Source organism: Mustela lutreola, chromosome X (assembly GCF_030435805.1).
Source record: "Mustela lutreola isolate mMusLut2 chromosome X, mMusLut2.pri, whole genome shotgun sequence".
Taxonomy (NCBI): domain Eukaryota; kingdom Metazoa; phylum Chordata; class Mammalia; order Carnivora; family Mustelidae; genus Mustela; species Mustela lutreola.
The window spans coordinates 84147594-84164234 of NC_081308.1; the positions used below are offsets into that span (position 1 = coordinate 84147594).

General features: G+C 38.6%; 1 pseudogene; it reads left to right on the forward strand.

Annotated features, from left to right (window-relative positions):
* LOC131821008 (Y-box-binding protein 1-like) overlaps positions 1 to 16270 on the forward strand; it is a 186565-nt pseudogene extending 170295 nt beyond the window's left edge.
* Positions 16271 to 16641: the final 371 nt, after the last annotated feature.

Sequence of the window (16641 nt, forward strand, 5' to 3'; positions counted from 1 at the left end):
TTTATTCCTAGTTATCTTATGGCGTTGGGTGCAATTGTAAATGGGATTGACTCCTTAATTTCTCTTTCTTCTGTCTTGCTGTTGGTGTAGAGAAATGCAACTATTTCTGTGCATTGATTTTATATCCTGACACTTTACTGAATTCCTGTATAAGTTCTAGCAGTTTTGGAGTGGAGTCTTTTGGGTTTTCCACATATAGTATCATATCATCTGCAAAGAGTGATAATTTGACTTCTTCTTTGCCGATTTGGATGCCTTTAATTTCCTTTTGTTGTCTGATTGCTGAGGCTAGGACCTCTAGTACTATGTTGAATAGCAGTGGTGATAATGGACATCCCTGCCGTGTTCCTGACCTTAGCGGAAAATCTTTCAGTTTTTCTCCATTGAGAATGATATTTGCGGTGGGTTTTTCATAGATGGCTTTGATGATATTGACGTATGTGCCCTCTATCCCTACACTTTGAAGAGTTTTGATCAGGAAGGGATGTTGTACTTTGTCAAATGCTTTTTCAGCATCTATTGAGAGTATCATATGGTTCTTGTTCTTTCTTTTATTGATGTGTTGTTTCACATTGACTGATTTGCAGATGTTGAACCAACCTTGCAGCCCTGGAATAAATCCCACTAGGTCGTGGTGAATAATCCTTTTAATGTACTGTTGAATCTTATTGGCTAGTATTTTGTTGAGTATTTTCGCATCTGTGTTCATAAAGGATATTGGTCTGTAGCTCTCTTTTTTGATGGGATCCTTGTCTGGTTTTGGGATCAAGGTGATGCTGGCCTCATAAAATGACTTTGGAAGTTTTCCTTCCTTTGCTATTTTTTGGAACAGTTTCAGGAGAATAGGAATTAGTTCTTCTTTAAATGTTTGGTAGAATTCCCCCGGGAAGCCGTCTGGCCCTGGGCTTTTGTTTGTTTGGAGATTTTTAATGACTGTTTCAATCTCCTTACTGGTTCTGGGTCTGTTCAGGCTTTCTATTTCTTCCTGGTTCAGTTGTGGTTGTTTATATGTTTCTAGGAATGCATCCATTTCTTCCAGATTGCCAAATTTATTGGCGTAGAGTTGCTCATAGTATGCTCTTATAATAGTTTGTATTTCTTTGGTGTTAGTTGTGATCTCTCCTCTTTAATTCATGATTTTATTTATTTGGGTCCTTTCTCTTTTCTTTTTGATAAGTTGGGCCAGGGGTTTATCAATTTTATTATTTCTTTCAAAGAATCAGCTTCTATTTTCGTTGATTTGTTCTATTTTTTTTGTTTGTTTCTATTTCATTGATTTCTTCTCTGATATTTATGATTTCTCTTCTCCTGCTGGGCTTAGGGTTTCTTTCTTGTTCTTTCTCGGGCTCCTTTAGGTGTAGGGTTAGGTTGTGTACCTGAGACCTTTCTTGTTTCTTGAGAAACGCTTGTACCGCTATATATTTTCTTCTCAGGACTGCCTTTGTTGTGTCCCACAGATTTTGAACCGCTGTATTTTCATTATCATTTGTTTCCATGATTTTTTTTTTCAATTCTTCTTTAATTTCCCGGTTGACCCATTCATTATTTAGAAGGATGCTGTTTAGTCTCCATGTATTGATATTCTTTCCAAACTTCCTTTTGTGGTTGAGTTCTAGCTTTAGAGCATTGTGGTCTGAAAATATGCAGGGAATGATCCCAATCTTTTGATACTGGTTGAGTCCTGATTTAGGACCCAGGATGTGATCTATTCTGGAGAATGTTCCATGTGCACTAGAGAAGAATGTGTATTCTGTTACTTTGGGATGAAATGCTTTGAATATATCTGTGATGTCCATCTGGTCCAGTGTGTCGTTTAAGGCCTTTATTTCCTTGCTGATCTTTTGCTTGGATGATCTGTCCATTTCAGCGAGGGGAGTGTTAAAGTACCCTACTATTATTGTATTATTGTTTATGTGTTTCTTTGATTTTGTTATTAATTGGTTTATATAGTTGGCTGCTCCCACGTTGGGGGCATAGATATTTAAAATTGTTAAATCTTCTTGTTGGACAGACCTTTTGAGTGTGATATAGTGTCCTTCCTCATCTCTTATTATAGTATTTGGCTTAAAATCTAATGGATCTGACATAAGGATTGCCACTCATGCTTTCTTCTGATGTCCATTAGCATGGTAAATTCTTTTCCACCCCCTCACTTTAAATCTGGAGGTGTCTTCGGGTTTAAAATGAGTTTCTTGGAGGCAACATATAGATGGGTTTTGCTTTTTTATCCATCTGATAGCCTGTGTCTTTTGACAGGGGCATTTAGCCCATTAACATTCAGGGTAACTATTGAGAGATATGAATTTAGTGCCATTGTATTGCCTGTAAGGTGACTGTTACTGTATATGGTCTCTGTTCCTTTCTGATCTACCACTTGTAGGCTCTCTCTTTGCTTAGAGGACCCCTTTCAATATTTCTTGTGGAGCTGGTTTGGTGTTTGCAAATTCTTTCAGTTTTTGTTTTTCTTCGAAGCTTTTAATCTCTCCTTCTATTTTCAATGATAGCCTAGCTGGATATAGTATTCTGGGCTGCATGTTTTTCTCGTTTAGTGCTCTGAAAATATCATGCCAGCTCTTTCTGGCCTGCCAGGTCTCTGTGGATAAGTCAGCTGCCAATCTAATATTTTTACCATTGTATGTTATAGACTTATTTTCCCGGGCTGCTTTCAGGATTTTCTCTTTGTCACTGAGACTTGTAAATTTTACTATTAGGTGATGGGGTATGGGCCTATTCTTATTGATTTTGAGGCGCATTCTCTGAACCTCTGAATTTTGATGCTCGTTCCCTTTGCCATATTGGGGAAATTCTCCCCAATAATTCTCTCCAGTATACCTTCTGCTCCCCTCTCTCTTTCTTCTTCTTCTGGAATCCCAATTATTCTAATGTTGTTTCGTCTTATGGTTTCACTTATCTCTCAAATTCTCCCCTCGTGGTCCAGTAGATGTTTGTCCCTCTTTTGCTCAGCTTCTTTATTCTCTGTCATTTGGTCTTCTATATCACTAATTCTTTCTTTTGCCTCATTTATCCTAGCAGTGAGAGCCTCCATTTTTGATTGCACCTCATTAATAGCTTTTTTGATTTCAACTTGGTTAGATTTTAGTTCTTTTATTTCTCCAGAAAGGGCTTTTATATCTCTCTAGAGGTTTTCTCTCATATCTTCCATGCCTTTTTCAAGCCCGGCTAGAACCTTGAGAATTGTCATTCTGAACTCTAGATCTGCCATATTACCAACATCTGTATTGATTAGGTCCCTAGCCTTCGGTACTGCGTCTTGTTCTTTTTTTTAGTGTTAAAATTTTCAGTCTTGTCATTTTGTCCAGATAAGAGTATATGAAGGAGCAAGTAACATACTAAAAGGGTGGCAACAACCCCAAGAAAATATGCTTTAAGCAAATTAGAAGAGATCCCAAATCGTGAGGGGGGAGAAAGCGGATAAAAAGAGGTTCAAAAAGGAAGAAAGAAAAAAAAAAAGAAAAAAAGAAAAGAAAAGAATTTTTAAAAAAGAAAACAAATAAGAAAAATATAAAAAAGAAAAAATATATATATTAGATAAAGTAGTTAAAAAACGTTAAAAAAGAAAAAGGTAAAAGTTAAAAAAAAATTTAACCAGAAGGCGAGAAAAAAACCAAAAAATGAAAAAGAAAAAAATTAAATTAACTGCACGACTAAAAAAAATCACAGGGAAAAAGCCATGAGTTCCGTGCTTTGCTTTCTCCTCCTCTGGAATTCTGCTGCTCTCCTTGGTATTGAAACTGCACTCCTTGGTAGGTGAACTTGGTCTCGGCTGGATTTCTTGTTGATCTTCTTGGGGAGGGGCCTGTTGTAGTGATTCTCAAGTGTCCTTGCCCCAGGCGGAATTGCACCGCCCTTTTCAGGGGCCGGGGTGTGTAATCCGCTCGGGTTTGCTTTCAGTAGCTTTTGTTCTCTGAGCGCTTTCCATAGCGTTCCGGAGGTCGGGAATACAAATGGCGGCCTCCTGGTCTCCTGCCCGGAGGAGCGAGAGCCCAGGGCCCCACTCCTCAGTGCACCCTCAAAGAACAGCGCCCAGTTACTCCTGTCTGCCTGACCTTCTGCCGTGCTCCGAGCTTACCGAGCCTGCGACCGGTTCAAGGTAACTCCCAGCTGGGATCTTACTGTCATCTCTGTCTCTGTAGCCGGCTTTCCCGTTCCAATACCCGCAAGCTCTGCGACACTCAGACACCCCCGATCCTTCTGTGACTCTGCGGGACCTGAGGCCATGCTGACCCCGCGTGGGGTTTGCCCCGGTTTAGCCTCTGGAGCGATGTCCCTCAGCGGAACAGACTTTTAAAAGTCCTGATTTTGTGCGCCATTGCTCCACTGCTTGCTGGGAGCCGGCCCCTCCCCTCGGGGTCTATCTTCCCGTCGCTTTGAATTCACTTCTCCGCCGGTCCTACCTTTCAGAAAGTGGTTGTTTTTCTGTTTCCAGAATTGCTGTTCTTCTTCTCTTCGATCTGCCAATGGATTTTCAGGTGTTTGCAATCTTTAGATAAGCTATCTAGCTGATCTCCGGCTACCTGAAGTAGTCCCAGCCTTCTACTTCTCCGCCATCTTGACTCCTCTCCCCAGTGAATAACAATTTTGATTCTTACTTTTTAAACTCATTACCTCTCAATTTTTTTTTTATCTAATACAATGTTAAAAAGAAGTTGTCAGAGAAGACATACTAATAATGTTGACAGTAATTGCCTACATTTTCACCATTAAGTATGAGAAATACTATGCCTTTTGATAAATTTTCTTTATTAAAGAATGTTTCTTTTCATATCTAGTTTGTTAAGATGTCTTAACAATAAGAAGTGTTACATGTAAAAGTATTTTTTATATATTTTATTTATTTATTTGAGAGAGAGAGAGAGAGAGAGAGAGAAAAGGATAGGGAAAAGCAGGCTCCAGGGCTTGATCCCAGGACCCTGGGATCATGACCTGAGCTGAAGGCAGACACTTAACCAGCCACCCTGGTTCCCCATAAAAGGAAGTTTTTAAATGTAACCACTGAAATGGTAGTATTTTCCTCTGGCAAATTTTATATTTATATACTTTATATGAAATTATGCATATTAAGTTTATAACATTATATCTAATATTATATACAAATTAACCCCAATGGATCATAGAATTAAATGTAAAATCTTATACTATAGGGATGCCTGGGTGGGTCAGTCAGTTAAGTGATTGCCTTCAGCTCAGGTCATCGTCCCAGGGTCCTGAGATGGAGTTCTGCATCAGGCACCTTGCTCAGTGAGGAACCTACTTCTCCTCTGCCTGCTGCTCCCCCTGCTTGTGTGTGCTCTCTCTCTCTCTGACAAATAAATCTTTTTAAAAAAAAGCATAATACAAAACTTTAAGTAGAAAACATAGGAGAAAAAAATGTGATGTTAATTAGGCAATTAATTCCTACCTTCCACACTAAAGGAAAGATATAATTTAAAAATCATACGATTTCACTCATAAGTGGAACATAAGGAATAGTATGGAAGACCATGGGGAAGGGAAGGAAAACTGAAGGGGAGGTATCAGAAAGGGAGACAAGCTGTTAGAGACTATGGACCCTAGGAAATAAACCGAGGGTTTTGGAGGGGAGGGAGATGATGGATAGGGTAGCTCCATGATGGGTATTAAGGTGGAAATGTGTTGTGATGAGCACTGAGTGTTATACACAACTGTTGAATCATTGAAGTATCAAAAATTAACGATGTACTATATGGTGGATAAGAGACATGATAAAAAATCAAAATAAAATAAAATAAGAAATCATAAACTGGGGATGCCTGAGTGGCTCAGTCAATTAGGCATTGGTCTTTAGCTCAGGTCATGATCCCAGGGTACTTGGATGGAGTCCCACCTAGGGTTCTTGGTCAGTAGGGAGACTGCTTCTCCCTCTGCCTGCTCTGCCTGCTCTACCTCCTCCTTCCCCTGCCTGTGCTCTCTCTCTCTCTCTGACAAAATAAATAAATAAATAAATAGAATATTTTAAAAGATCATAAATTAGACTTTATAAAAAGCAAATGAAATTTTGCTCTTTGAAAACACTGTTGTTTCATTGTTAGTGTATAAGAAAGCAACTGATTTCTGTGCATTAGTTTTTATATCCTGCCACATTACTGAATTGCTGTATGAGATCTAGTAATTTTGGGGTGGAGACTTTTGGGTTTTCCACATAGAATATCACGTCATCTGCAAAGAGAGAGAGTTTGACCTCTTTGCCAATTTGAATACCTTTTATTTATTTTTGTTGTCTGATTGCTGTTTCTAGGACTTCTACTACAATGTTGAACAATAGTGGTGAGAGTAGGCATCCCTCTCATGTTCCTGATCTCAGTGGGAAGGCTCTCAGTTTTTCCCCATTGAGAATGATATTTGCTATGGGTTTTATTAAGGTAAGGAATAGTGCCTGTATCCCTATACTCTGAGGAGTTTTAATCAGGAAAGAATGCTATATTTTGTCAAATTTTTTTTTTTTTCTGCATCAATTGAGAGGCCCATGTGGTTGTGGTCTCTTCTCTTATTTATGTGTTCTATCACATTGATTGATTTCCAAATGTTGAACCACCCTTTCATCCCAGGGATAAATCCCACTGGGTCATGTTGAATAATCCTTTTATGTACTGTTGGATGCTATTGGCTAGGATCTTGTTGAGAATCTTGGCATCCATATTCATCAGGGATATTGGTCTGAAATTCTTTTTTTTTTTTAAGATTTTATGTATCTATTGGACAGAGATCACAAATAGGAAGAGAGGCAGGCAGAGAGAGGAGGAAGCAGGCTCCCTACTGAGCAGAGAGCCCGATGTGGGGCTCAATCCCAGGACCCTGGGATCATGACCTGAGCCGAAGGCAGAGGTTTTAACCCACTGAGCCACCCCGGTGCCCTGATCTGAATTTCTTTCTGATGGGGTCTTTGCCTGGTTTGGAGATCAAGGTAGTGCTGGCCTCATAGAAAGAGTGGAAATTTTCCTTCTGTTTCTATTTTGTGAAACAGCTTCAGGACAATAGGTATTACTTCTTTGAATGTTTGGTAGAATTCCCCAGGGAGTCCATTGGGTCCTGCACTCTTGTTTTTTGGGAGGTTTTTGATCACTGCTTCAATCACATTACTGGATATTGGTCTAGTCAGGTTGTCAATTTCTTCCTGTTTCAGTCTTGGAAGTTTATAAGTTTCCAGGGTAGCATCCATTTCTTTTAGGTTGCTTAACTTATTGGCATATAACTGTTGATAATAATTTCTGATGATTACTCCTATTCCTGTAGTGTTAGTTATGATCTTTCCCCTTTTAATTCATAATTTTATTAATTTGGGTTCTGTCTCTTTTCTTTTGGATAAGTCTGGCCAGTGGTTTATTGATCTTATTAATTCTTTCAAAGAACCAGCTTCTAGGTTTGTTAATATATACTACTGGTTTTTAATTCATTGATCTCTGTTCACGCTTAATTATTTCCCTTTATGTGCATGGGTTAGGTTTAATTTGTTGTTGATTCTCCAGATCTTTCAGATGTAAAGATAGTTTGTGTATTTGGGATTTTTCTTTTTTTTTTTTTTTTGAGTGAGGCTTGGATGGCTATGAATTTCACTCTTAGGACCACCTTTGTCATATCCCTTAGGTTTTGAATCGATGTTGAAGGGGAGAAATCAGAGTAGGAATAGAACCATAAGAGACTATGGACTCTGGGAAACAAAAAGAGCATCTTAGAAGGGAGGGTTGTGGGAAGATGGGTGAGCCTAGTGATGGGTATTAAGGAGGACACAGATTGCATGGAGCACTCAGTGTTATAGGTAAACAATAAATCATGCAGCACTACATCATAAACAAATGATGTACTGTATGGTGACTAACAACACAATGCAAAAAAAAAAAAAAAGTAAAACACTATTGAGATAATAAAACTATGAGCCACAACCTAGGAGAAAATAACTGTGAATCACATTTCTGACAAAGGATATATATTAAAAATGTGCAAAGCTCAACACAAGAAACAAATAACACGATTTTTAAAAGGGCAAAATAACAGAAGACCTACTTCTGCTAAGAAATATATAGATGAGAAATGAGCATAATAAAATGATACTTAACATGACTAGTTATCAGAAAATGGCAAAATAAAACCATTTTCAGATACCTCTAGACACCAGTCAGAGTAGCATTAAAAAAAAAAAAAAAGGAAAAAAACGAAAAATAAGAAAACACCAAGTGCTGGAAACAATATGAAGCAATTGAAACTCTCATATATTGCTACTGGTTATGCAAAATGGTATAGTTACTTTGAAAATGTTTGTCAGTATCTTATAAAGTTGTATGAACACCTACCATACTACCCAGAAAGCCTACGCCTTGATATTTCTCTTTGAGGAATGAAAACCAATATTACATAAAACTTATATGTGAATGTGAAGATAGAGGCACAGTAGGACGACCCTAGGTTCATCTCATCCTTTGAACACAACTAGGTAATTATCAAATAATTCTGATTACCCAAGAGATTGACCTGAGGATTGATAGGAAAAAAAAATAAAAATCTGCACTACTAGAGGTAAATAAGTGGCCACATTGAAGGAAGGAGGAAGTGTGGAGATGTTATTTGGAGGAGAAATGGATCATGAGTCCTGTGGAGGTGGAGGGAGCCCTGGTCACAGAGAGAGGTAAAAGAGAGAGAGGAAGACATAGGGAAATGCACAAGAACACTTTTCCAAAGCCATTGGATGGGAAAATCAGAGGGTCTGATTTTGTGAGTTTTTGCAACCAAATTGAAGAATGGAATTTTAATGGTCAGCAGGCTTGGCTGGGATAGAGCCCCACTGGTGCTTCCCTACTCCTGAGACAAAGCAGGCAAAGAACCCAGGGGCGGATGACAGGATATGAGGAATTCCTGGGGCACACAATGTGTGTGTGGGGGATTATTCCATCTTCATAGAGACCCCTCTCTGGAGACAAAAGAGCTAGAAGGTGTCATTTCCCTCCACCACCTATAAGCATAGACAGAGTCTCCTACCAAGGGCAACTTGGCCCTGACACTGGCTGCCTTGTCTGCTTGTTCTAAGTTTCACATCCCTGTGCTCTGGTACACTTGGCATTTTTGGGAAAACCTGTCTTGGTCCCAATATGGTAAGACCAGCCCCCAGAAGACCAGTGCAGGCCATTGTCCACACCATGTCCCTAAAACCTGAAGTTTTAAAAGTCAGCAGGCTTGCCTAGGATAGAGCCCAGAAGGCACTGCACTTCTCCTGGAAGGAAGGAAGACAAACAATCAAGATTCAGACAATGTGAAATGGCAATCAAAAAAATCCCTAGGGACACATGGAGGAAGATTATTCCCTCTTCTGGGAGCACTTTCTCGAGAGCAGTAAGCAGTAAGACCCATTTCTAGGGACAAAGGAGCTGGCTGGTGCCATTTACCTTCCTACCTCTCAGCATAAATGCAGAAATGCCTATAGTAAATACAACAGCACAGAACAGTAGCTGCCTAATCCACTTATACCAAGTCTGATGCCTCTTATACTCTGCCAGTATTTCTCTTCTCAAGCAAGTGTGCCTCATTCAAAGTGATGCATGAACTGCAGTGTTTATAGCACCAGTATCAACAATATCCAAATTGTCAAAAGAGCTCAAATGCCCATCAACTGATGAGTGGATAAAGAACAGGTAGTATACATGTACAATGGAATATTACTCAGCCATCAAAAAGGATGAAATCTTGCCATTTGCTATGATGTGGATGGAGATAGGAAGTATGCTAAGCAAAATAAGTCAGTTAGTGAAAGAAAAACACCATATGATTCTATTTATACGTGGAATTTAAGAAATAAAACAAAGAAACATAAGGGGGGAAGAGAGAGGACAACCAAGAAACAGAGGGGAAGTGAGTGGGGTGATGGGTTAAAAAAATCATGGAGATTAAGAAAGACATTTGTTATTATGATCACTGGGTGTTGTACCTAAGTGATGAATCACTAAATACTACACCTTCAACAAATATTGCACTGAATCTTAAATAACTTGAAGTTAAATAAAAATTAGGAAGAAAAAAACTTAGAAGAATAAAAATCTTGTATGTGGATTTATACAGCTTTATTCATAATCTCCAAAATTCAGAGGCGATAAATACGTCCTTCATTAGGTGGATGAATGGCAACCTCCAGTGCATCCATACAATGGAATACTATTCAATGTAAAAAGGAATTAGCTATCAAGTCATACCAAAACACGAATGTATCTTAAATATATTTTGATAAATGAAATGAGTCGGGACCCAAGGACTGAATTTTTTATGATTCTAGAAACTATTTCTGAAATAATGGTTTATAAGAATTAATTATAGATGAAGTTTGCCTAATAACATTAAATTGAGCCTAAGATATTTTTGTAGTAGTTTGCTGCTGTTAACAATTCCACCATTCCTGATTCTTTGGTAGCTTTAAGATTAAATCTTGGGATATTCAATAACTTTATATATTGTCAAGGAGGCCCTCTGACTATCATATTTTAAATTCAATTGTCAAGTAATCATTCACAATCTGTCACTGTCTTTCTCCAATACATGAATAAGCCATAGGGTCTACCTATTTCATATCCCACCCCACCTTACTCTACCTACATCCCTTTCCACATCCCCATAAATCTTTAAGATACCTGAGATATTGCATCAACTAGTGTGTTCCCTTCTATAAATATTTTTTTGAAGTGTGAGTACAAAGTATCTTTTGTAGTACCACTGTTAAACGTTTTAATAATTGTTCCACTACTGTACTTAACAAGGGACTGTTTTCCCTCAATCGTAAATGGTGAAGTCTTTCCCAACATCTTAATGGTGGTTAAACAAGAACCGAAATCTCGTTTTAGAGTCTGCTCCCTAAGAACCCTTCCCGCACCTACTGTTACTGCTTCCATTTCCCTGAAAGAAGAATCTGAGGTGACTTATTGTAGAATTTGGAGGGGAAAACACTGTTAGGGGGGAAGCAAAGTAGGATTGAGCAGAATGTTAAAATGTGATACAGGGTTAAGCTTTCAGAAATGTCCCAAATTGAGGCAGGAGGATCAGGCTTTTGCACCCTAGCATCAAGAGTCTTTAGATGTAAGCTGACCCCAAGGAGGGTCATTTATTTTGACCAAAGCAGCTACCTTGAAACAAGGGTAATTCTCAGAGGACCACTCAGCAGGTACAACTCCTAGCATCTGGTGTAATAAGTGATTCAGTTCTGAAAGGGAGACCTTATCAGTTGTATTACACTGGTGATACCTCAAGTGGGTAACAAACTACTCTGAGCAAAACATTTTCATTTTGCAAAATTTAAGGTGCCATAAAAAGCAGGCATCGTTCTCTGCAGATCTTATAATTATTATTGACTCCATAATGATTACCACTGTATTGTTTGATTTCCCAGAGTTTCACCCTCCATATGTAGCTAATTCCAATTAATCATAGGTAAAGCCTTAAGCAGATGTGAAGTCCCAGCATGCCAGAGGTTACCATTTCATTTCTCATCAGAATTGAGTCTTTATTTCATTCAGAGGGTGGACAGGAAAAATGCGAAATCTCATGCTAGGGATCTATCTTTAGGAAACACTTCCCCTACAAATTATATTAGCCCAAATTACGTAGAATATAGAACCTGAGACAATGATTAAGTAGTATGTCTTATTAAGGAAGCAGAATCCCAGGATAGTATGAGTGAACAACAACAACAACAAAGAGAAAGAAAGAAAGAAATAGGGAAGTAGGGGAAACCATACAAAGTGATACAGTAATGTGCTAACCTCCATTTCATGAAAAGCCCCCAAGAGACATTGCTGGTCATTTGGCTGATAGTTTAACTTAGTCACCCAGGAGGACTCTGAAGCTGATCATGGGATCCTGCTTTCCATTGGCCAAAATTTATCCCACAGGGAGTGAATTCACCTGTGCTTCCAAATGGCACCATGCAATAACACCAGTGCCTACTCAGGAAGTTAAATTTCAGTAAAAGTCACAAATTCAGACTATGTGGTTATCAACATGGCTGTATCACATCAGTAAAAAGAAGACCCTTCTGAAATGATTTAAGAGTCCCTAAGATGCAGAATCATATAGGTCCAAGAAAAATTGGCCATTGCATCACTGCATTAACTAACTGAAGTTCCAGAAGACTATGGCACTGAGGGCACAGAAGTTGTGGCCCATGCAATAACTAATTAGGGTTTATCCTAAGAATCCAAGGTTAAATGAATATAAAGAAAAATAATTTCATTCAAATTGATATAATCCAACACATACTGAACAAACAAGCAGATTAACACTTTTATCTAAGCAGAAGTCTGAGAGAAAATTCTGGAAAAACAAATTAAAAACATAAATTATTGCACAATTTATTGAAATCCCTGAGATGAATGATTGTATAAAAGAATGTAACTGTGCCACCATAATAAGAATGAATAATTTTGTTGCAATAAAAGGTGTGCCTTTGTTCCTTCTTTCTCTTGCAATCCAAGAGAAACATATTTGGGGGGGAAGATGAATTTCTTTTAGGCAAAGTAAGCAGAAACTTCACACATTCAAATCTCCTTATTTAATAAAAATATAATTATAGACAAGAATGCAATTTCAGATGCAATTTAGTAAGTATGCAAAGCACAAGATTTTTGATAATATTTATACATGAGAAAATACAAACAATAGTATGGAAAATACATAGCCCTCTTTACAATAATGCTAATATGAATTAAAATGAAGATGCCATGATAAATTTGTTAAAATAAAAAAGTCAATCAACATATACGAATAAAAATCAATAGTGCTAGGGCTGTGGGAAAACAGTCCCATATTGATGGTTACACTATAAATTAGAAAAATTTTTGGATAAAATATATTAAACTGTACCAAGAACCATCAAACTATTTCTATAATTTGATGGAACCACTATACAATTATAATAAGCAATAACAAAATGGTACAATGGCTCAACGATGATGAAAGTAAACTGTTTCACAGCGTTCCTGCAAATTGTCATACTGGACCCAGATTGTATTGATCTTTTTTTTTTTTTTTTAAGATTTTATTTATTTATTTGACAGAGAGAAAAGAAGAGCATAAGCAAGGGGAATGGCAAGCAGAGGGAGAAGCAGGCTCCTCACTGAAAAGGGAGCCTGAATGCAGGGCTAGATTCCACAACCCTGGGATCATGACCTGAGCCAAAGGCAGACACTTAACCAACTGAGTCACCCAGGCACTCCCAGATTGTATTCATCTTGATGTTACACTGTCTTCACTACACAGCTTCCAATGTCACCATGCTCATTTGCATGCAGCTTTGCATCCAGCTAACAAGTGGGGAAAGAGCATGAGTAGGGGTCATATAGGAGGTTTTAAATGACCTAGAAATGGAACATTTTGTTTATACTTGATTCTGTTATTTACAATTCAATCACGGACCACACCCAACTGGGAAGGAGGCTGAGGGAACATACCTTATGTGCTAAGAAAGAAAAAAAAAAAAAGTGGATCTGGTGAACCAGTTACTTTTTCACTTTTTTTCACCACAATTGATACCAAGAAAATAACCCAGAAAGGCATAAAGAGTATTTTTTATAAAGGTGTACCTGGCAGTGATTTTAATAAGATGAGTATCAGAACTTTCTCTTCCCTCACTAGAATATAAGTTCTATGAGGACAGGATTTTTGTAGACTTGGTTTATTGCAATACTCTGTATTTGGAATAATGCCTGAAATTTTGTATGAATTTTTTAATTGAATAAAAAATGACTCAACTTATCAGTAGCAAAATAAACCCAACAAAGAGAGTCAGGAGTTTGATACTACAGCAATATAGACTGTGGTTGCTAATGGTAGTAGGTGATGGAATTAAGTTCAGGCAAGTATGCAGAACTTGACTTCAAGAAAAAGTTGCAGAAATAAATGATGGTAGAGACAATCAGACAATTCTTTTCAAGGAGATAGAGTAAGTTGTAACAAATATTTGGTTATAAATTGCAAACTGCACAAAGTCATAGAGGAACCTATTAGAAGTTCTTGCTAAATCTATGGCAGGCTGCAGTTCATTGAGAAAACATCAATTGTTAACAAAACTGGTAAGACTAAGACAGGTTTTTTTTATTCCAAAGACCTAAGTAGTAGGTAAATTTTATCTTATTGTTATTTTTCAGTTTTAATAATTTTGACATCTTACATTTTGTAAATTTAAGGTATACAGTGTGTTACTTTAATATGTTTAGGTAATATGATTGCCACTGAAGCAATATTTACCACATTAAATCATTAAAGTAATATTTTCTTGTCTGTATTTATTACACTGTGTATTAGGTCCCTATGGCTTATTTACTCTTTGTTACAAGTTTGAACCCTGAACACAACTAAGCATCATGGAGAAGCAAATAAAAATTATAATGAAAGATCACCTCATACCTGTTAGAATGGCTATCACCAAGAAGAGAAGAGACAAGTGCTGGTGAGGTTATAGTGAAAAAGTAGTAGCTAAACTTTTAATTTGGAAATTCAGGCACTGGAGATGATCCAGGAACTGAAATCATGGAACCAGAAGACAAGCTTATAACTAAGCCTGAAATAAAGTTAATTTGACTCTAAACTTAAATCCGTAATTGATCCATAAATTTAAGATGAGTACAACTCAGTCAATGTGAGTTTAAAGCTCTGGTATAGGTTTTTAGCTAGGGCGCAATTTGTTCTATTATAGCAACAACATAAAATAATTCATGTGGAGTGGATAAGCAGACTATGAAGTATCATGATATACATCATGATACAATAGTCTGTGTCAAATAAAAATGACAATAGCAGAGAGCCCTGAGCAGCTCCACCGCTGCTGCCGGCCTAGTTACCATCACACCCCGGGAGGAGCCGCAGCTGCCACAACCGGCCCCTGTCACCATCACCGCAACCAGGAGCAGCGAGGCTGAGACCCAGCAGCCGCCCGCCGCCCCACTCCCGCCGCCCCTGCTCTCAGGGCTGCAAACACAAAGTCCGGCACCGCGGGTAGCGCTGCAGGGAGCGACGGCCCTATTGGCCTCACATTGGTGGCGCCTGCCGGCAGGGCCAAGAAGGTCATCGCAACAAAGGTTTGGGGAACAGTAATATCGTTCAATGTAAGAAACGGATATGGTTTCATCAACAGGAATGACAGCAAGGAAGATGTATTTGTACACCAGACTGCCATAAAGAAGAATAACCCCAGGAAGTACCTTCGCAGTGTAGGAGATGGAGAGACTGTGGAGTTTGATGTTGTTGAAGGAGAAAAGGGTGGGGAGGAAGCAAATGTGACAGGCCCTGGTGGAGTTCCAGTGCAAGTCAGTAAATACGCAGCAGACCGTCACCATTATAGATGCTATCCACGTCCCAGGGGTCCTCCATGGAATTACCAGCAAAATTACCAGAATAGTGAGAGTGGGGAAAAGAACGAGGGATCAGAAAGTGCTCCCGAGGCCAGGCCCAACAGCGCCGGCCCTACTGCAGGCAACGGTTCCCACCTTACTACACGAGGAGACCCTATGGGCGTCGACCACAGCATTCCAACCCTCCAGGGCAGGGAGAAGTGATGGAAGGTGCTGACAACCAGGGTGCAGAAGAACAAGGTAGACCAGTGAGACAGAAGATGTATCGGGGTGATAGACCACAATTCCGCAGGGGTCCTCCTAGCCAAAGACAACCTAGAGGGAATGGCAACGAGGAGGAAAATCAAGGAGATGAGACCCAGGGTCAGCAGCCACCTCAATGTCAGTACCGCCACAACTTCAATTACCGACACAGACGCCCAGAAAACCCTAAACCACAAGATGACAAAGAGACAAAAGCAGCCGATCCACCAGCTGAGAATTCGTCTGTTCCCGAGGCTGAGCAGGGCGGGGCTGAGTAAATGCCAGCTTACCATCTCTACCATCATCCGGTTTAGTCATCCAACACGAAGAAATGAAGATGAAATTCCAGCAATAAGAAATGAACAAAAGATTGGAGCTGAAGACCTTAAGTGCTTGATTTTTGCCCATTGACCAGATAAACAGAACTATCTGCATTATCTATGCAGCATGGGGTTTTTATTATTTTTACCTAAAGACCTCTCTTTTTGGTAATGACAAAGGTGTTTTTTAAGAAAAAAAAAAAAAAAGCCTGGTTTTTCTCAATACACCTTTAAAGGTTTTTAAATTGTTTCATATCTGGTCAAGTTGAGATTTTTAAGAACCTCATTTTTAATTTGTAATAAGAGTTTACAACTTGATTTTTTCAAAAGTCAACAAACGGCAAGCACCCGTTAATAAAGCTCTTAAACAATTTTAAAAAATGACAATAGCAGAGAGTATCTAGCACATAAAAATATGTGTGTAAAATAATGTTCAATAGAAAAGAACAAACTACAAAAAATGTGCACAGACTTTACTTATGTTTAAATGCATACATACGTGGGCATCTGGGTAGCTCAGTCAGCTGTCTGACTCTTGATTTTGGTTCAGGTCATGATCTCAGGGTCATGGGATCAAGCCCTGCATTGGGCTCTGTGTTTAGCATGGAGTCTACTTGAGATTCTCTCTCCCTCTGTCCCCCTATTCTCTCTGTTTCTCAAATAAATAAATAATCTTAAAAAATAATAAATGCATAAGTATTGACAAAAACAAAAAAAATTGAATT